The 21,799-nt window shown below is 40.4% G+C and overlaps 1 long non-coding RNA gene across 1 annotated transcript in view; it reads left to right on the top strand.

Annotated features, from left to right (window-relative positions):
* Positions 1-21,592, top strand: part of LOC138224880 (uncharacterized) — a 34,749-nt gene extending 13,157 nt beyond the window's left edge. The window contains exon 3 of the long non-coding RNA XR_011183339.1: positions 20,853-21,592. This is a non-coding gene — a long non-coding RNA (uncharacterized lncRNA). The remainder of the gene's footprint in view (positions 1-20,852) is intronic.
* The last annotated feature ends 207 nt before the right edge of the window (positions 21,593-21,799 follow it).

Here is a 21,799-nt window from a genome sequence, read left to right as displayed (position 1 = left end):
TTTATCTTCCAAGTGTGGAAGTAATCCATGTTTTGCTGGTGACACACCTTAAAGCTGCGTTCCATTCACCCTTTCTCTTTCTGACTTGTGAGCTATAACATTTTGAGCACGTGTTGGTCAAAACTAATTATTAAAACATTTCGAACAGTGGTCATGTGGGCTGTCTGTATCCTCTTGCAGTAAAAAAAAAATCACTGCAGTTTTAGTCAGCACCAGAATCCAGGAAGCCATTGTTTATACAGTATATAAGTATGTGTTTTATTTAACTCACCATGCAGTCTAAAGCCAGACTTTTTCCGCTCCTGCTTTTGAAGGATGTTTATTTCCAGAATTAAATCTGCTAGATTTGTTTTTTGCTCATGATATTTGTTTTGTTTCAGTTGACAATTTGCATTATGATTTACAGTATGTTGCCGAGACACTACACGTGGTTGTGCAAAATGTGCCCCCTTAAGGCACGCTTGCTTCTTTCAAGATAAAAAAATATTAGTGATGTGCGCATGAAACAAGAGGATAATATATACCTTTTTTTTTCTTATGGAGCATTGTCTCCCAAAGAAGCTGTCACTATATTGATCAAACCTTTTGTATAGATGGCCACACTTTGTCTGAAAACACTTTGCTTCAGGGTTTCTGGTTTCAGCCCAGATGGGCCTAGAGAGCCGTCTGTTTTTAAACATGTTTTTAATAGGTTTAGAAAGTTATAGATGATAAAAGGAATACTCTGATCTCTACATTGAGCCTCAAACAAGTCAATTCAACTGCTATTTGTCCAGCTTCAGCGTTGAAGTTCTTCAGAAGAGTTCAACTTTCTTCTGGAAACTAAAATCACTCTCAGTTAAATTAATTCCTGCTTGTTCTATCTTCTTCCTTATCCCATTAAATATTTATAGAATTGACTAAAAACAGTGCGAAAGCCTTTGTCTATTGATTAGTCCTACAGAACTGCACAGCAAGTGTTTTTTTTTAATTTCAGCGATTCATCGTCAACGCTCTTTTTCGTCTTCAAAACGGCACATCTTTGCTTGTTTCGGACGAATGAAGAGCTGCAGCTTTGTTATTTTTGAAGACGGTGAGCATGGAACATGTTGGCTTACCTGTTTATTCAGAGCAGACAGCGTCGCCTTTTAACGAAAGACCAAATCTGAGGTGCTTACCTTTGAGATATCATCATCTCATCCCCTTCAGCAGCTTAGATCTGGCCACCAAACTGAAAAAAGCTTATTGAACAGTAGATGCCAGAGGAGTGTTTTTTTTCCCCACTTACAGTAGCTTTCTCTTTTCTGTAAGAGGGTCAAGCAGACCCTACTGTTTAAGAAGCCTCCACAAAAAGCACAAATGAGCAACAGTTCCACAGCTCTGTGTCTTCAGCTCCTCTGGGCCACACTCATTTAATTCGTTCTTTTTTTGTATTTGTCATATTTGAGCCTCTGCATGTAGCCAGTGTGACTCACAGCACAAACAAACGTTAATAAATCCCTTTTCACTGCCAAGAGGGACAGGCTGGAGCTAAAGCCTGCCACCGATATAAATTATTGTGATTTCCACATATCCGTCTTACGTCTGGGATATTAACTTGAAGGAATTATTTGTGGATATGGAGTACAATCAGACTTCCTTGTTGTGTCTGTGTGGTCGGAGGTAGAGCAATTTTAACAGGAAAATATTTTGTTTCCTGAGGCTTGTTCATGCCCTGCTGGATAAGGAGAATTTTTTTCATTTAAAAAATGCAGTGCTGCAGAATTAAAAAGTTATTGTAAAAAATGTAATTCCTTGACATTGTAGTAGGACTATTTGGGTTAATCTCTTATATTTTATCAAAACATAATTATTACACATAAATCACTTTAAAATAATATCTAACCTTTCATTAGTTTTCATGTGAATTTAATTTTTTTCATATTATTATAATAGTAATAATAATAATAATTGCTTACACTTTTATAGCACTTTTCTGGACACTCCACTCAAAGCGCTTTACAGGTAATGGGGATCCCCTCCTCCACCACCAATGTGCAGCCCCACCTGGATGATGCGACGACAGCCATAGTGCGCCAGAACGCTCCCCACACATCAGCTCTCAGTGGGGAGAACAGAGTGATGAAGGCAGTTCAGAGATGGGGATTATTAGGAGGCCATGATTGGCAAGGGCCAATGGGAAATTTGGCCAGGACGCCGGGGTTACACCCCTCCTCTTTTCGAGAAACACTCTGGGATTTTTAAAGACCACAGAGAATCAGGACCTCAGTTTTACATCTCATCTGAACAATGTACAGTATATACAGTACTAGTATAGTCTGACCCACACAGACTGCAGGGTGAGCGCTCTGTACTGGTTCTACTAAGACCTCTTTTCCAGGTCTCCCATCCAGGTACTGACCAGGTTCCCCCCTGCTGAGCTTCAGTGGGCTGCTAATTGTGAGTCGCAGGGTGATGTGTTTCAGATTTAAAAATATGCTCAGCAGCGTGGACTGTGGAGTGCGCTCAGAGACAATGTCCAGCGAACAGAAATGACTTGAAATCTAATACTTTTCATTCCTTGAAAGTGATAGTACTGTCACGGCTGCCCCATACTGTAGCTCAACGCACCTAAATGGGAGCTGGATTGAAAAAGATAGGATATACTGTACTGTATATTGATAAGATCATGGAGCACCATTTTTACCTGATCCTTCAACTTGTTGAGCCTGTCCCAAAGGAAATAATAAGCTCGATCGCTGCTGTTGGGGCACTCAAACTTCTCAGACACATTTTGCAAATCCCACCTAATCATAAATTGTCTCCTAAGACAACCAATAAGTCTACAAAAAAAAAACTATACGAACAAATCATCAGTATTATTATACGGCTGCTTGACTTCCAAAAGGAGTTCACATAGTCTGCGTTGCTTTCTCAATTCTTCTGCCTTTAATATTCAGTTATTCAAGGTGGCATGGAGCTTACGTCTGAGATGATAAGGAGTATTCCATTTCCCTTAGGTGTGTTCACTGTGAAACACCTTACTTACTGTGTCCACATTGTGCGCAGTTAGAAACTGCCCAAGTTGTACAGTATATGCCTGCTTGCAAGGGAGAAAAGATTTCTGCACACTCATAGTGCACTGATTGCAAACGTGTGATGCCAAACTGATCATTAGAGTGATCTGCTCAGTTAATTTTGACCTGAATGTGTGTAAGAAACAGATACTTTCTGAAACATTGCAGGCACAGATCTCCTCTTGAGCTAAACCGGAATCAAGGAAGTTGATTCAACTTTAGGTTGTAGCAGTAAAACCTCAACATTTGGGTTCTCAAGTAGCAAACTCAGGCATAGTTTTTTTTTAAAGCCTTGCATTCTATATTTGCAACGTTATTATGATATTCAAAGTACATTTGATCTAGTTGAGACTAAAAAAGTATACAGTATGCTTTGGGCTCTCGGTCTTAATATGGACTATTTTTCATTGTATATAAGTTTAGTTGAAGTAAAACAGGAGACAGCATAACAGAAAATATTTGTCTGAAAGACCTAGCAGGCTGTCTGACATCCATTACTGATGTGTTATTGACTGCAATATTCGCTTCTTGCTGTCGGTATAAACACATGCACTTCATTTAGGAGCCCAGGCTATAATTAAACCTGGCTTTGTCCTTTGGTGGGTAGTTTTGGAATGATTAAATTATATTGCAGTGGCATTATGCCTCCTTTTTGTCTGTCATTTATTGAACATCGAGCATTGATTTTGGGGAAACTTGAGGCTGCAACTATTTCTGCATCAATACTTGGTATTAGGAGAGTTGGCGTGTATAGGCAGATGTCAAGTCAATCACTTTTGTTTTCTGTTTTAATGGGGGGAGCATCCCGGAAGGTATTGTTAATTAAAAGCAACACCCTTTCTCAGGATAAATAGTGACGCCTGAACCAGCGGACACAAGTGGAAACTAAGATAATGATAGAAAACAGGAGGCACGTCTTTTCTGTCTTTACATGTAGAGTGTTGGGAGTCTGGCAGCTTTTGCAGGCAGGTTTGTGGCTCAAAGGTCAAACCCTGAGACACCTCAGTACTCATGTGTGAACCAGCTAGAGATCATCCTCAAGTCTAGGGATCAGTGAAGAGGATTATCTACACCAGGGGGCTCACACCCTGTAAGCAAATCCCTAGGACACTTCAGGAAACAGCTACTGCAAATGAGATCCTTCAATCAGAAGCTTCAGGATGGGCTGAATAAGCCTCCTCTTATTAATAACCCAACATCCTTTTCCTTGCACATTCAAGTTATGTACTTTTTTGTAATGTCTTGACTTTCCCCAAGCAAATTTGTCCAGAAGTACAGAAAGCACTTTATCTAGTTATCTGTGATTTAAGATAGCACCAAGCTTCCTCAAAATTAGGGAGTTCAGGAACAGAAACAGAAAATATGCGAATTGTTAACTTTATTGCAAAAACGCAGCCTCAGTGATTTTGAATTTAAAACCATGTGCAGGCGGTTACTATTACTGCCTCTTGACTCAATTAGATCAAATAAGCACGGTTTATGCTTTCACAGGTTTAGAGGTCACAAAATATATTGACAAAATGGTGAAGCAGCTGCCTGTTTGTATATAAATGAAGCAGGCAGAGTAATGCACCATACAATAATCATTTTACACATTTTACACGCCATATGGTAAAAATGCCAGCTGTCTAGATGGTTGTGACATCTTACTGGCCAGTTCTTTTAAAGGAAGATGGCTTTGTTAAACCAAATTAGGTCTTCCTTGGTCATTTACTATATGCATATTTTTACCTCTTTCTCATAATTCTTTTATGCATGCAATACACCCTAAACCCACCCATTTTCGAACTGCTTAATCCAACACAGAGTCACAGGGGAGCCAGAATTTATCCCAGCATGCAATACAGACACACACACCTAGGGTCACTTTTCCCAGAAGCCAGTTATCCTGCCAGTATGTTTTTGGACTGCGGGAGGAGACCGGAGCACCTGGAGTAAACGGAAGCGAGCATGGTGAGAACATACTGTTGCGCTCTTGGGTTCACGTGGGTATGCACCCTCGCCGCTGCCGCCTCAGGCTGGCCCCTCACCGCGGGGGACTCAATCCCGGGCCTCCGGCGTCACTCAACGGGGACCCAGCCAGTTGAACTAAGGGGAAATCTCCCGTCAGCCCAGCGGCTGCGGTCCCTGCTATTCACAGGGAAGGGCGGTGATGTCACCGCGCTGGCAAGCCGGCTCGCACAACCTCTGATGTCGGCTGTATGCGTTACAATACAAACTCCACATAGATAGCACCCCAGGTCTGGAAGTGAACCTAGGGCCCCAGCGCTGCAAGACCGCAGTGGTATCCATCGCACCAGCCAAGCACCAGTAAATAATAACTTGCAATCATCACTTGAGAAAGTGAAAGTTGTGTTTGGGAATTTGACAACACTAAGGTCTAAGCTTTCCCCAGGAAAATTCATTTAAAGGAATGGACTCGTGTATTGGATTTGTAGGGTTTTTTTTGCCAGTAACATTTAGATGAACCTGTGCATTTTAGCAAAATTAAAAAGACACACATTTCTCTGCAGGTTGCCGGTTCACATTGTCATAGTTTTGTTCTCCAGCTGTCATCACTAATCTGAGGGCAAATCCTCAGAAGTATGTTAAAGGTTTGTCGCAAGCTGGTAGATGTTGAACATATACGGTAGCTAGCCTGAAGTCGTGGCAAAAGAGAAACATCAGGACTTTCTTTACAAGGTAAAACAAATTAAATCTATTTTGTGAGAGCATCTACAATCTACAATGTAAAAGCAGCATTGTTTATTACACCGTAGCTTGTAAGTAAGTATTTTTTTAAGCTTGAGCCCTCATCTTATCAAATGATACTTAAGATGTTTTAACTAATTAAGTCATTTAAAAAGCAACCACAGTTCTATTTATACCCACAGAGAGAACGTGTATGAGCTGTCTGTGTGCTGAAACTACTTAGTCTGACTCAATTCCTTAACTACCACTTGCAAAAACACAATAAGTGTCTAGTAAAGCATGAAATTATAAAAGCAGTACTTATTGCACTTAATAATGTAGTTGTTTCTGGGTGCCAATACTATTGCATAGGCTATGACAATGCATTTAATACTTTTACATCTGCATTTCACTGTATTACATATGAATTGTGCAGTCAAACATTGAAGAAACCCTTCTTATAGTATTTTCTTTAATCTTTTGTGTGTGCGCGTGTTTGTGTTGCCCCTAAAAAGCTGAAAAATGTTTTCTGTAGTGGCACGTTGTGCACTTGCTCAAGGATCCAGAAGGTGTTATTAGGGAGTATTTCCCAGATGGGTCTGCTGTGTCAAGAGATGTTTTCTGAGAAAGGTGTTGTGCCTCAGGACCTGAGACAGATGTCTCATCACAACAGAGGTTCAGTCTGTCAGCCCCGTTCCTTGATTGTAAACCAGATATAGTTCAGATGAAGGGGAACTTATTTCCATTCCAGTGCTTATAGTCATACGGGAAACAAACCAAGATCAACGGGAGTTTTTCCTCAGAAATGGTGGGCAAACCACAAAAAAGTACATTTTGCGAATGTTGTTTCATTACAACCCGTGGGCAGCGTCGTTTTTCGAAGGGTCTGGAGCACACGTGGACAAAAACAATGCCCCCCTCAGTCGTGAAGGGAAAACTGGGATGAAAAGTAATATGCTTTCTACTTGTGACAAATGAGAACTTGCCAAAAGGAAAGGTGACAGAGGACAATGTCATAGCTGCTATCCAGTTGGTTATTATTGCTGTTGGTACTGCTATCTCCCCTTTGTCCCTGACTTGAAATTGTCTGGTGCCTCCATCTGTTTTTCTGTTTAAATGCGTTTGCAACATTAGTGAGTAGTGAATAATAACCAGGCTTTGTCCTCTGGGATACTGCCTTACATAATGCCCCGGGAGTGGACGATGGGTTAAGACAATTCTGACAGCGTGAAGCTAATCTTAGGAGATAAACAGTGACAAAATTATTTCTAATGGCAAACCAGCTCTGGGGGCCCCTCTGTGGTTACGCTATCCCAAGGCTAGTGTGTGTGTTTTATTTATGCAGTTCTTGTCTTAACACCAGTATAGGGAAAAACTAAGGTTGCTGCTAGAAGAGGTTTTAGTGGGGCCAGTAGGGGGCGCTCACCCTGCAGTCTGTGTGGTTCCTAATGTCCCAGTATAGTGAGGGGGACACTATACTGTAAACAGGTGCCGTCGTTCGGATGAGGCATAAAATCGAGGTCCTGACTCTCTGTGGTCATTAAAAATCCCAGGGCATTTCTTGAAAAGAGTAGGGGTGTAACCCCGATGTTCTGACCAAATTACCCATTGGTTCTTGCCAATCATGGCCTCCTAATAATCCCCATCTCTGAACTGGCCTCATCACTCTGTTCTCCTCCCCACTGAGAGCTGGTGTGTGGGGAGCGTTCTGGCACACTATGGCTGCCGTCGCATCATCCAGGTGGGGCTGCACACTGGTGGTGGTGGAGGGGATCACCATTACCTGTAAAGTACTTTGAGTGGAGTGTCCAGAAAAAGCGCTATATACAGTAACTGTAAGCAATTATTATTATTATTTATAGGACACAGCATGATAGCAATGACAATGGAAAAGAAAAGAACCTTTGGTTGTCTAAAATCAATGGGTTCAATAAATCTGAATCAGAGCAATATAACAGGTTATTCACATATGCAAAGCCAGCAGGACAAATATGCCATTTCCCTAAAATTAGGGATTAGAAAGTACATACTATTACATATTCTTCTCCCTCTTCATTCCTCCAGAATATAATACAATATTATGAGGAAAGCGAAAAAGAGCCCTTTGTAATTTTTTTAATTACAGTAACCTAATTTTCGTAGTGCTTTTCATGGTATGATACTGTACATCACCTCAAGGCCCTCTGGGATGCAATAATCACGCTAAAAATACAAATATACACAACTAAAACAGCAACTTCAACAGAAATTAATGCTGGAGTGCTGTATCGCAGTACAGGACTTTAAGGATGGATCGGAAAAGTACAAATGTACATGATCTGAAATGGACTAAAGAAAGAGGATTTGTTGCACATAAGACGAAGCTAGAGTATGAAAGAAATAAAATAATATGAAGACTCGGTGATATTAACAGTGACGTGTGTCAGGAAGAAAAGAAAATCCACTCAACTGATAATAATCTCAGACAGAAAGATGGGTAGTTTCAGTTCACTCCAATCATTCCAGCCTTTGGCAGGCAGTAAATTAAAATGGTGTTTGCCCAAAGTCGCTAGTTGAAATGAAACCACTGAGTGTGAGAAACAAATCACAAATGAGGCAAAGACACAGATACACTAATTGCTGCAGATTTAATCACATTATCTAAAGCCAATTTAGTGACAATTTCAGCTATTGTTCTCGGGAGCTAAAACAATTTTTTTGTTTTAAATTAAATTGTACAATTTCAAATGTGAACACACAACAGTTCATACCAGACGGCAATCTGAGTTTAAAAAAATAGCAGCACGTCACCCTTTACAACTGAAATGTCTTGGCTAAACAACAACCTAAAGCATTTTCCGAACAGTCAGGAACAAGAGCTCAAGTATGGTCGTTCACCCTGTGGTCTGAGTGGGTCCTAATGCCCCAGTATAGTAATGGGGACACTACACTGTAAAAAGGCAGCGTCCTTATGGTGAGACGTAAAAAAAAAATGAGATCCCATAATAAATCTCTAAAAGAGTAGGGGTGTTACCCTGGTGTTCTGGCCAAATTTCCCATTAGCCTTAATATTGACCTCCTAATCATCCCCAGTTATGAACTGGCTTCATGACTCTGTTCTCCTCCCGAATGAGAGCTGGTGTGTGGCGAGTGTACTGGTGCATCACCCAGGTGGGGCTGCACACTGGTGGTGGTGGAGGGGAGTCCCCATTACCTGTAAAGCCGATGGTTTACTGGAGTGCCCAGAAAATGCTATGTAAGTGGAAGGAGTTATTCATTATCATTATTAACTTGGAAAAATTTCAAGGATTGAATGCCAGTGCTCAGGGACCATGCAAGACAAATTTACAGAGGTCAACGTAAATCCTAGGAAGAAGGACTCTTTCCTTGGGAAATCCAGGAGGTACAGTAACTCTTCCTCCTTTCTTTTCATGGCGCATGTACAGTACAGTATTTGCTTCTTGAAAAAATGGAACAGTCAACCGTAATGTGTCAGGTACCAAAATAAATAATTTCATACTGTATTATTCATGCACATCAGCTCAACGCCGGGTTATTTGGTTTTCTGATGAGCAAGCTGCATTCTGGTAATGCATGCCTTATTTTGTTAAAAAATTAAAAAGCTTTAGCCACGTGCATCTTGTTGTATATATGTATTTTTTATTTATACTTAGCATGAATGTACTTAATCTACCAACTAATCTATCCATTTACCTCAGAGCCTCAAACACCTGCAAATTAGTAATTTAAGAGCATGGTACAGAATGCTTAATACTATTAAGCCTTGTCCTTTAACCTCAAATTAAATGTTAATTGGTGTTAATTAATTCATATCTTTTACCTTCTAATTTAGCCCTGCATAAAGGGCAAGCTTCTATAAATATCACAAATAATACAGTTAGTTTAAATTTTAATGACATAGTAGTTTGCAGATATAAATGATTCATTTTCTATAGCAGTTATACACATGGCACAAGAATCTGAAAGATCAGAGGAGCACTAAGCAAATATATTTTTTAAATGCTTCTACTGTATAAATACAGTATAGTGCAAACTGTACTGTATGTGAAGCTGCTGATGAAGAATGGGAAAATTAATACAAACATACGGTAACTGTCATAAATATTTATCACGTATGACACTACAGAAATATGTAGATATATATAATGAATGTACAGTATGAACAGTTCTGAATTATGTGAACTATGAAAATTAAATTGCTCTATCCAATCTCACAACATTGGAAAAATATTTAATTCAGCTTTACAGCTGAGATAAGGACATTTAGACAAGGCAAGCATGAAATATATGTGAAACAGAATTAAAAATCACTTTTGAGGCGGTTCTTTTCCGAATGTTGTAAAACGGAAGCATCAGTAATTTGGAGTAGTTTTAAACTTTCTTGCACACACTTCATTTGGCAATGGTGTTTCTCAGAATGATGAAATTAAGTAGTCATTGTATGTGAGTTCTCTTTATTGGCTCATTCGATGGACTCTATGAAGCTGCAAGAACACAATATGTAGCTGTTTGTTTATGCGTGTCCTGGGAATAGTTTATGGAGATTAAAAAATAATAGCTCATACTCAGTTTTCTATCTTGTGAGTCACAGATGGGAAGGTTTTGTCCCAGATCTGTCCCTGTCTTTTGGAAACACTGAAAAAGCATTTGCAAACATTTCCTGCGATAACTCAAGGCATCCTCCTGTGCCTGGATATCTATCAGAAAGTGGGAAAAGAACAGGGGGTGTTACAGTACGGGAGAGGGTGAGGATAGACGGTAGGAATTAGAGTCTGAGGCTTCATTTGAATTTGTGTCTCTAGATTTTGGAAACTCAGTCCAGGTGGGGTTCTTTCCTCAGACAGCTTGCAGGTCAGGGTGTTGGCTCCCTTCACTTGTATGACAGCCCAGCAGCTGCTAGAATGTGGAACAGCTCAGACTGCTATGCATTAAAAACACATTCAGTACGGGCGGAGCGGTGGCTCTGTGGCTCAGGATCTGCGCCTGTAGCTGGAAGATTGCTGGTTCGTATCCCACGGCCGGCAGAGGAATCCTACTCCGTTGGGCCCCTGAGCAAGGCTCTTAACCCCAACTGCTCCAGGGTGCCGTATAAATGGCTGACCCTGCGCTCTGACCCCAAGCTTCTCTCTCCCTGTCTGTGTGTCTCATGGAGAGCAAGCAGCGGTATGCAAAAAGACAAATTCCTAATGCAAGAAATTGTATATGGCCAATAGAGTGATCTTATCTTCTCTCTTATAGGTCAGTGCATCGTCTCTTTTCTGAGCAGTTTAGATAGAGCTAGTCCAGCAAAACCAGGTCATGGTCATAGATTACTGCAGAGAAACAGGCAATTAGAATTGGGGAGACATTCCAGGATCAATCAGGCTTAACGTAAAACTTTAACAGACTTTTTTATAAAGAAGAGATCTTTGACATTTATGAGGCTACAGATATCCCCCAAGAAGTATTGAATTGAAAAATAGGAAGTGGGAGTGGTGCAATTCTTTCTTAAAAAATCTATAAAGAAACTTTGTTCTAAGAAACTGATTAAGGCAGACAGCTTGTGGACATCAAAATGTTCACATTGTGAGAATAGCCTTTTTATCTAATTCTGTGCTGTTGGTCACTTCTCCAGGTTTAGTAATTAACTACTGTAATACTGCTGTGCATTCTCGCCTGCCCCTGCAGAGAAAGTTTGGATCAGGAACGTGACACTAATATGTTCCAATTCTTTGTTTCCAGTTCTGATTACATTTTTGTTCCTCAAAATGCTGTTTACATGTAGGCATGTTTTCTTCCACTGTGGATGGCTATTGGGCAAATTGTACTAATCTTGTTAAGCCTCAATTAATGCACAAATATAGTCATTAATTCAATGCATTTAGTTCCTGGCTTTGGGGAGAGTAGGTTTGACATACAGCAGTGCTAGAGGGCTGCAGGCTCAGCCTGTCATTTCAGCTTTTCGATTTCCCTTTTTTTAGGTTTTAATTCATTGCAGTCTTCTTTTATTATTGCTTGACTTAACCCAGTGCTAAAAGTGCCCAGCAGTTTTTCATTATGTTTGACTCCGTCATGTTTGATGCACTGCAGTTCAGGACTTCACCACACAAGGACCACAAGTCTTTCAAGAGTCCCTGACTCATCAACACTACTTTCTTCGTCCTCTGCTTGAGGCTCTTCTCCAGCTTTACAGTTAAAATCTGTGGGGACCCAAAACACTCATCGCTTTGACCACATGAGTTGACTGTGTGGACAACTGAGGTGATTTAACTGATGCAGTAGCTAATATTTAGCAACAGTTCAGGACCCTGTAGTTTGTAAAACTTGTTACAAATTGTTACAATTGAATGTGAAACATAGAGTGGTGGAATATGCTGTTTCTAGGGCACACGCTTGTAGGGAATTTGTGTAATTAATGAACCACACCTTAAGGTATAGTTATTTAAAAAAACAATCATTAATGAGAAGTTTTGAAATTTTGGTGCCAGTCCTGAATGTTATTCAGTGCTGAAATTATGAGAGTTTTTTTTTTATTCTGATTGATCTGTGCTGTCCAGTCGAGTTTCCTTTGCTGCCACCCATCAGAGTCGTTGGAGAGGGCAAAAGAAAGCTTGGTAGAAGAGTATCCTTGGGTGTGTCTGGGGAGGTTATTGGGTTTCTTAGAGGCACTGTGTTCAGCAACTTTCATGCTGGAGTACAGCTGGAATTTATTGCCTTGTCCCGAGTAAACATAATTGCTCCTGAAAAAGTCCACTGTAATCTTGTCTAATTTTGAACTCCTTGTCACTATACAGACAAAATCCTGCAGTTCTCATAATCCCTGTCATAATGTTTCACAACAATTCTATTTCCTGATTAATGGTGCATTAATCACTCCATGATAAAGATGTCATGGATTTGTAATTGACTTTATTCTGTAATTTTACTTACAAATCAGGGAAGCAAATGCACACTGATGTGAGGTATTATGTTCATTTTTTGTGTTTATGATAAGATGTTCAGTGACAGCAAATATGATTGTGTGTGAGGTTAAGCATAGATGGTTTCATGCTGAAATGAATTGCTGACAGAAGAAATGTGGAATTGCACAAGGTGAGGGTTACTTCACTCGGTATGCTTTTCAAGTTTCAAGAATCTGTTCTGGGTATTGTAGGGTTTTAATATGAATTTCTGTGTAAGATTTTTCTCTCTTCTGACAATATACAGGTCTCTCTTCATGTATCTACAGAGTTACAGTAGGTAAGTTAGCAGAAGTTGTTTCACTGTTTAGTAACCCATCTTCAGGTATCTCATTTCTGTTGTCAAGATTTATTTCAAAACGAATTCCTTTCAGTTCTTTTTCACAGGTAACATCTAAGATAAAAACCATTCTGATACCCAGAGCAGGTAGTCTCCTTATAATAGATCTCACTAAGAAGAATTCTGTAATAACAGTTTCAGTGACACTGAGATGTTTAAATTCACTGTGATGTAGGCTTCTTTTCTTTCTTTCAGTGGCTAAAACCATACCATTTAGAATCAAATGGATAAAGAGGATAACAATTGGATTTTTTTTCCCATTTGCATAGATGCAGTAAAGATAGCATTCAGCATCAGAATTCATTAAGCCAAGTGTCTTTCTTCATGGTCTGACAATAGCAGCTCTGACAATGACAAAAGCTGTCTGGAACTAATAAGTGGATAATAATTAGCAGCTTTTTCACCCTGCAACTCACAACTGGCAGCCTGCTGGAGTTCAGCAAGTGTGAGCCTGGCCAGTACCTGGATGGGAGACCTCCTGGGAAAGCCAAGGTTGCTGCAGGAAGAGGTGTTAGTGGAGCCAGTAGGGGGCGCTCACCCTGCGGTCTGTGTGGGTCCTAATGCCCCAGTACAGTGACGGGGACACTATACTGTAAAAAGGTGCCGTCCTTTGGATGAGACATAAAACCAAGGTCCTGACTCTCTGTGGTCATTAAAAATCCCAAGGTGTTTCTTGAAAAAAGTAGGGGTCTTACCCTGGCGTCCTCCCAAATTTTCCCCTGGCCTTTACCAATCATGGTCTCCAAATAATCCCCTCTATGAACTGGTTTCATCACTCTGCTCTCCTCCAGTTTATAGCTGGTGTGTAGTGAGTGTACTGGCTCACTATGGCTGCCGTCGCATCATCCAGGTGGGGCTGAACACTGGTAGTGTTGGAGGAGAGTCATTATTACCTGTAAAGCGCTTCGAGTGGAGTGTCCAGAACAGCATAAGCAATTATTAATTATAATTAAGTGCTTTGAAAGAGCAATGAAATGTACTGTACTCTTATATGCAAGATGGCCCTAAAAGGCTTCTTTAGGTTGATAAGCTTTTCTCTAAAACAAAATTAAATCTGTTCAAATACTGATGTAATCTGAGACACAGGTTTTTATAGATAACCTACGTACATATGTTGGCTTATTTTATAAGAACAAGCATCAAGACATGCTATGGGTGTAATGAAGTTAGAGTTTTAAGAAGTTGCTGAAATTGTGAAATCTTTTCTCTCACTCTTATCTTCTGCTTGAAAAATCAGGGCTCCTGTTCAGTACGGCAGCTCATGTAGTTTATTAATTCCTTTTAAGCCGAACATTAAAATATACGTAAGTTTACTATGGAGAGCAGGCCATCTGGTCCATATAACCTCAATGAACATTTATATGTACAATAATAAGGAAAATAAAACTGTAAAATAAATATGCTGCCATTTAATTAGTTCTGGTTTGAAGTTTCTCACTAAAATACAGTACCTTAATTCATCGGAAAACCCATAATTGAGAAGGAGCTCAAGAGCATTACATTAGATTTTTTTTGGAAATGCCAAAGGAGTTTGGAATGAAAAACAAAAAAACTGGAGCAAATCATTATGTGGACTGAATTATTTGTGTTCTGCCCTCCACCTCTACAGAGGGTTTCTCAGAACAATTATATGGCAATTGATTACCTTTAAAATGGAAAGAAATTCACACTGCTGCCCACCATTCATGAATAATTAAACGGCTTTCTATTGACCCAGACGGCCTACAGTTTTTAATGTGGATTCTATGGCTTCCTATAGAGGGGGCTTAAGTCTGGGTTCTGAATTGAACACTGGATTTTCTGTTATGAGCTAGACTCTAGAACTGTGAGATTTAAAGGCATAAATGCACCTTCACTTACTATTACTATTGTAACCACTGTTTCTAGTTGCAGGAGATGGCAAACCTACTGAATCAGAAAGGCTACGCAATGGAAGATTTGATCTCTGCTGTGTTTTTAGTAATGAACACTGCTGTATTGCATACACCTGTTTATTCATGGTTTCATGTAGCATGATTGCAGTTTTGTTTTTAATTGGTGTATTGCAACAAACAGAAATAAAATACTAGTATAGATTTCTTCACTGGCCTTTGGGCAAACTAACATTTAAGGACTCAGGGACACACAGGGTTTCTACAGGCCCAGATGTGCTTTTCCAGCATTCCAAAAAACATGCAGTCTAGATGAATTGGTGTCTGTAAATCATTCCTGTGTTCTTGTGCACGTGTGTGCACATGTGTGTCATGCAATGGACTGCCATCTCATCCATGATGAATTTCAATTCTGCACCCTGTGCTGCTGGGAAGAGCTCCATGCTGTCACAACCATCATCAGAAGTACTTTGTGATGATATATGTTCTCTTATTTCCCATCATAGATAATCCCACATTTGAAATTTGGGATCAGGGGGCTCCCAAGTAGCTATCCCAAATGGCCACAGACCTCATGGAACTAGGAATGCTTGGGCTGGTTCAGGTATCCTTGACTAGCTGAGAAACAGTGATTCCTGGGATGTGTGTGGTGCCTGTGAGATAGGAGCACCATGGCTTATATTGATACAAGGGTTGGTGTGACATGCTCACTTGATTGGTACAGTTGAATTTCAGAGCAAGGGAGCAAAAAATCAAGGAACGTTATCTTAAAATTGTACATTGCTTTAATGAACCCTCATTTTGGGTACTATATACAGTTCTGGCCAGTGTGTTAGAAAAAACATACTACTTCTCTGGACTCCTGGGCATAAAATGATGTTGTACACTGACGGGTTTAAAAGCTCTGTGACTTTTTAGTTTTGAACAGAAAAGGCATTCAGGGAACGTGATTCAAGTGCTCACAAACACAAAAGTCAAACCAGTGGATTAACAGTGAAACTCAAGCATTCAAATTCTGGACTAACAAAGGGTTTGTATTTCAAATAGTTTCAGCGCAGACTATTTTGAGACACTGCTTGCATTTAACTTTGGGGCCGCCACCTTGAGATCATCTTTTTTGGGGGACTCAACTCCAGGGGAGTGGTGCACAATCAACATCATTTGGGGATAAACAATTGCAACTTTTGAAACAAGCCTAAATTCTCTCTGCATGGTGCTGAAGTGTCTCCTGGAGCAGATTAATTGGCAAACGGGTTCTTCCCCAGTGTCACCTTGCGTGACACCTCTCTGGTGCACCATGAGGCTTCAGTATTGCTCTCTTGTGGTGTTGCATCAGTGTGCCATACACATGCACATTTACTGCTTGCTCAGCAGAATCACCCTCAGAATACTTCACATCACGAGCAGCACAGTGTCTCCCATTTATACACCAACACGTTTGCTGAAGGGCACATTAGCATACATTTGGCCGAGCGATTATGATGCATGTGAACTCATGCACCATGGTGGCGTGAGCTCGTGTATGTGCGTATTTGTACAATATCTGTTTGTGTCTTGATGTGCATGCATGTTTTGCAAGCGGTATTGCAGTGGCTGAGCACGTTTAGATGCAATTTGTGTGTTTGAATTGGAATTGCGTACAATTGCGCCGCCCAACTCCACACTATCGCATACCATTAGGACTGCACAGGGCTGCACTGCTGCTCTTTGGCCGCCTGTTTTTGTTTTATTTCATTATTTCTCTGTTTGCACCTTTTGTAAGAAGACAAATGTGATGGAAAGGATTGAAGGAAATGTCGTACTGCACATTTGTGTCTCATTTATTGGCATTTTTGTCTCTGCCTCCCCCTGATTTAACAATTGCTTGTCTGTCAGGCCAGCTGTAAATTGTTTACTTTCTTATTGCTTCAGTGCCGTGCGCACAAGTCTGTACAGAACAATGAAAATGAAAAGGAACTGACTGAGAGCTGCATCTACAGGAGTGTTAGAGCTTCCCAAAATCTGTCATTTCCACAGTTCTGCACACAAAACAAATGAGAATTAATTTTCTACTGAAATGAGTTTTTGCAACAAAAAGGACAGTTATTTCTGTACAGATGGAATGGCGTGACAGAGTGAATTACTGCAGTACTCCAGATGGAGCGTGATTCTTTCTTTTGAAAGACCATGACCAGCAGCAACCTTCTGAAATGTGCCGTTTATTTTACCATTTGTGGCTAAATATGATTTTTCTCTTCCTTCAACGAACTCCATGTTATGTATGTTAAAGTCATCAGCAAGCATTCGGAAGTCAAAACAACAATATCCCCAAGAGCAGCTACAGTATGTTAACTCATTCTACAAAACCATGTCGAAAATACTCTTAACCCTGCTCAATTCATGTGAGATTTCACAAAGGTTGAGTGATGATATCACACATATTCCTTTAAATGTGAAATTTAAATGTGAATGGAATTGCATTCTCCTTTAGGACAAGTCTATTTCCTTCTGGGGAAATATAATAATTAAAACCAACAGCTTCTGAAAGTTGGTATTGACTGTATGTGTGAGTTATGTGTGTTAAATGTGTGTGAGATCAGGTGTGCACTCATAGGTGCTATTGATTGGTGTTGTAACAAAGGTATTAAGCCATCTTATGCCATTTACAATACAAAATTAATTCAACTATATCCTCCTTATTCCTTCCTTCCTTATGCCTACCATGCCCTACCATCAGTATTATACAATAGTATTATTTTATCTCTGTCCTTTGTCATGAGATTAGTCCCTCCCCCTTAAGGGCGCTCCAGCTCTTTCACTTCTGACTTGATTTTGTGCACCTGCCCCCTGTTCCAGCCCCCTATTCAGCCCACCTTAAAAGCCAGACACTCACTCTGTTCCAGGCTCTGCATTGGTTCCTGTACCAGGCAAGTGTGGGGATTAATCTCGTTTGTCTCTGTCACTGATGGACCAACAGGCTCTGGACATTTGCCACGTATTGGATTTCCCTTTGGACCCCCTTTGGACAGTTTACCCCCCAGAACACCTGCGCACCTTGGACACGCACCCTGTTTTCATTCCCGACTCCTGCATGCTTTCCCTCTGTGTTTTCACTCTTCCCTGGATTGTGTCGTCTGCATAGGGTCCGGAAAGAACGCTTTCGTTACATCCTTCACCAAATTTAACTCTCACTCCAACTCTGGCAGTACGTATTTACCTACATGTACTATATACTTGAATGCTAGAAACATTACCATGAGTTTTAATTATATTGTTTTACAAAATGGGACAAAGCACAGAAGTTCTCAGATCACAATTCAGCTAATGTAATGTTAAAGGAATGCCTTACTGTAAAGCCTCGTAAGGTAACTAAAGTGCTTACTGTTTTTCTCAGTCTGCTGCGTCGTTTCTTTAGAGCTTGTCTGTAATGTGACAGTATGTGCTAGCATGTAGCCCAATCTTGTCAGATCTCAAGGATAAGTGCTTCACAAAGCAATTATAATATTTATTTCCCTTTGAAATACATTTTTCATTCATTGGATAATGAACATCATATCATGCAGGAATCTTGCTCTGTGGATCACTATCAGCTGATTCTGTTTCAGTAAAACCTCAGCTGTCCACCCAATATCAAAAAGTGGTGTGATCATTGAAGTTCAAGCACATTTGTCATTACAGCCATATAAAGTATACAGAGGAGATATATATATTTCTCCAGGTCTACGGTGTGAATACAGACAAGGCACTGATAAGACAATGCTATAGACAATGTAGACATAGCCATTTCTGACAGGGTACAAGGTACATTAGGTTCAGGTGGGTAGCTGCGTCAAGTAATAGGTTTATTCCATGACGAAAAAAAGAAGAAAGAAAACACAACGTTTTGGCTGTGGAGCCTTCTTCACACCTGAGCCCTGGGGGGTTCCAGTGTTCAGTATCGTGGTACTAGAGATGTTGTTTACAATCCAGACTGTCTGAGGTCTCTCGGTCAGAAAGTCCAGGGTCCAGTTACAGAGGGAGGTGTTAAGGTTCATTGTGATTGTGTTGAATGCTGAACTGAAGTCAATGAGGAGCATTCTTACATAAGTGTCCCTCTTATCCAGATGGGACAGAGCAAGGTGAAGGGTGAGGGATATGGCATCATTGGTAGGCCGGTTGGAACTATATGCAAACTGGAGGGGGTCCAGAGAGTTGAGGAGTCTGGACTTAATGTGGCCCATGACTTGCCTTTTGAAGCACTTCATGACAATTTGTGTTCAGGCCATTATGGATATGTTTAGTTGGGCAGATAAAATAAAAGAGAACCAACAACATGGCAACGTAAGAGTTTGTCCAATACTTTATTCATACCTCCATTCTCTACTTCACATGAACTGGATAGCCATTGTATCGTAGTCTCTAGTAGGCAAAGTTATCAGTATATATCTAACCCTGCGCACAGCGCAAAGTTTTTCAGCTATGAATATACTGTATACTGTAAATATAGATTCTGTCGATATGCAACACCAAAGTCACCCTGACAAAGAAAAAAGAGGTGTCTTTGTTGAAATATTCTTTTCAAGCATGAGTCAGTTATGTGCTTGATTCACAGTTCAAGAGCATCAGGCCTCATTAGCCCCTGAGCTATAAATGTATTTCATAGGCACTCACTACCTGCCCTTCCTGCAATTTCAGCATGCCTGACTTCAGAGATGGTACAGTCCTACCTGATGGAGTGCCACTGGCTATATGTCAGTACATGTTCCTGATATGTTGTGTTTTTCATATCAAAATGATGCTATACTGTATGTGTGCCATTAAAATAGTATTACAGTTTGATAAATGATTCAGTTTAATAATAATAATCATCGTCATCAGAAGCTTATTTTAAAGAAATGATTTCAGTGCAGTTTAGGAAATGTATGTTTCCGAGAAGCATATCTCAGTTATTTGCTTTGCTATGAAGCTGTAGTTTTCAATTTTTTCATTTGATTTTAAAAATACACAACATGAAGGTGTTGTGTGTCTACCTTCAATGGAGGTTTGGCAATTATTGAAAAGCCACTGTTCATTCGAAAAGAACACCCAAGACTGATTTTTGTGGAAATTGACTATTTTTTAAGTTGGTAAAATATGGTGGAAAAATTCCTCTACCAGCTAATGAAATGAACACAGCTCCTTGTGAAGCTCAATGAAAGTCATAGATCACTTCTGCTTCCAGCACTGGTGAAGTAATAGTTTAGGGAAAATGGGATTAAGTTGTCAAATAGGTAATCCAGTGCCAGTTTATTTGCACATTTATACTTCAAGACTGAGCAATGGGTTACAGGCTGCTTTTAAAAGACCTTTGCTGGCTACCAAATCATTCTCCCACGATTGGCTCAGAGTAAATAAGTAGAAAATAAATTGTCTCTATTATGCCCCCACTTTTAATACTGACCTCCTGCCTCAACAAAGGGAGATGTGCATAGTTAGCTGTCACCTTGACATGTTTTTAAATTTTCTTGCCATTGATCACCTCATTGAAATATTTGTTATCCTCAAAGGCAATGACAAAGTCAAAATAAACAGTAAAATTTTTGTACAAGTGGAAAATATGCGGAAATGCATTGAACTGAGAACAGGAGACGCTTCTTTATGCTAAGGGGTGTGGGAGTGTGGAACAAGCTACAGAGCCGTGTTGTTAAAGACTCAGCTGAATGACTTCCTCTGATCAATTAGTAACTGTGAAATGAGCTACAGTATGTTGTCCAAAAAGCTTCCTCTCATTTCTAACCCTGTAATGCCCTTACTTGAGCTTCCTAGCCAAATCCAGACTAACACAGATTTGGAGAGTTCCAAAGTTGGCAAGGCAGAATTATTTCAATTATTTTTCATAGTGTTCAGACATCTATGGAAACTTGACAGAAAAATGAACATCGTTCTAGATAGAGTCTGTAATTTCCCTATTGCTCATCTTCAAAAAGACGTACAGACAGAATAATCTCCTAACGTAAGAAAAGCTGCATGACGACTTATTGAAAAATCTCTTGTATTGCAGATACTGAGCTAAATATACTGATGGAAAAAAGAAACGCAACACCTCCTCCTCCACACTCTGGCCCTTCCGTCTGCATGGGACAGGCTGAAGAGTGACTCATCCGTGAAGAGGACCTGATGCCACTGCTGACGGGTCTATCGCAGCCTGTCTGGCCCCAGCCAGTGGGGTGTGACGTCTAGGAGGTGTGAGCAGTGGGCCTCTGACAGGTCGCCTTGCTCTGAGGCCAGCAGCATGGAGCCTCACTGTCCTGTCACTGATGTGGGCATTGTGTCTGCCAGCAGTTTCAGCAGCAGTACGGGTGGCAGATCTGAAACGATCTCTCAGATGGACCAGTCCATCTCTGTCGGTCCATCTCTGGTCTGGTCACTTGAGGGCGACCGGATCATGGACGGTCATCTGTCCTGCCAGTCTGCTGAAACCTTCTCTGCAGTCGGGACACAGTGGAGCGGCTTACTCAAAGCTGGCACATGACATGCCTGCCTGCAGTATGCCAATGGCCCTCTGCCTTGCTTCTGGCGACATTCAAGGCATTATGGAATGCACAGAAAAGTGACTAAGTGTGGCCTTTTTCTTGCAGTGACCTAAGCTTTGAATTAAGGCCTTTTTAAAGGTGACTTGATCAGGCATTTTTCCACCTGGACCTCGTTGGGTAAAAGTGCACCTAACGAGCTTTCATGTGATTGGCAAGTTGCAATGCCTCACTGCACAAGCTGTATTGCTGATCAGAGGGTTTAAAACAAATTGACAACTTTTTGTGAAAATACATAAACTAAAATATTCTCATATTCATATTCTAATGTTCCATAATATTCTCATTCCAGAAAATGTTGCGTTTCTTTTTTCCATCAGTATAAATAGTGTCTCTATAGGAACAGGTAGAGGGTCTTCCTACACTGTTTGTAAATATGTTTAAAGATATGAATTTGAAGCATGAAAGGCCAGTGTCA

Source organism: Lepisosteus oculatus, chromosome 23 (genome assembly GCF_040954835.1).
Source record: "Lepisosteus oculatus isolate fLepOcu1 chromosome 23, fLepOcu1.hap2, whole genome shotgun sequence".
Classification (NCBI taxonomy): Eukaryota; Metazoa; Chordata; class Actinopteri; order Semionotiformes; family Lepisosteidae; genus Lepisosteus; species Lepisosteus oculatus.
Note: the sequence above shows the minus strand (reverse complement) of the source record. Positions and strands in the feature narration are given on the sequence as shown.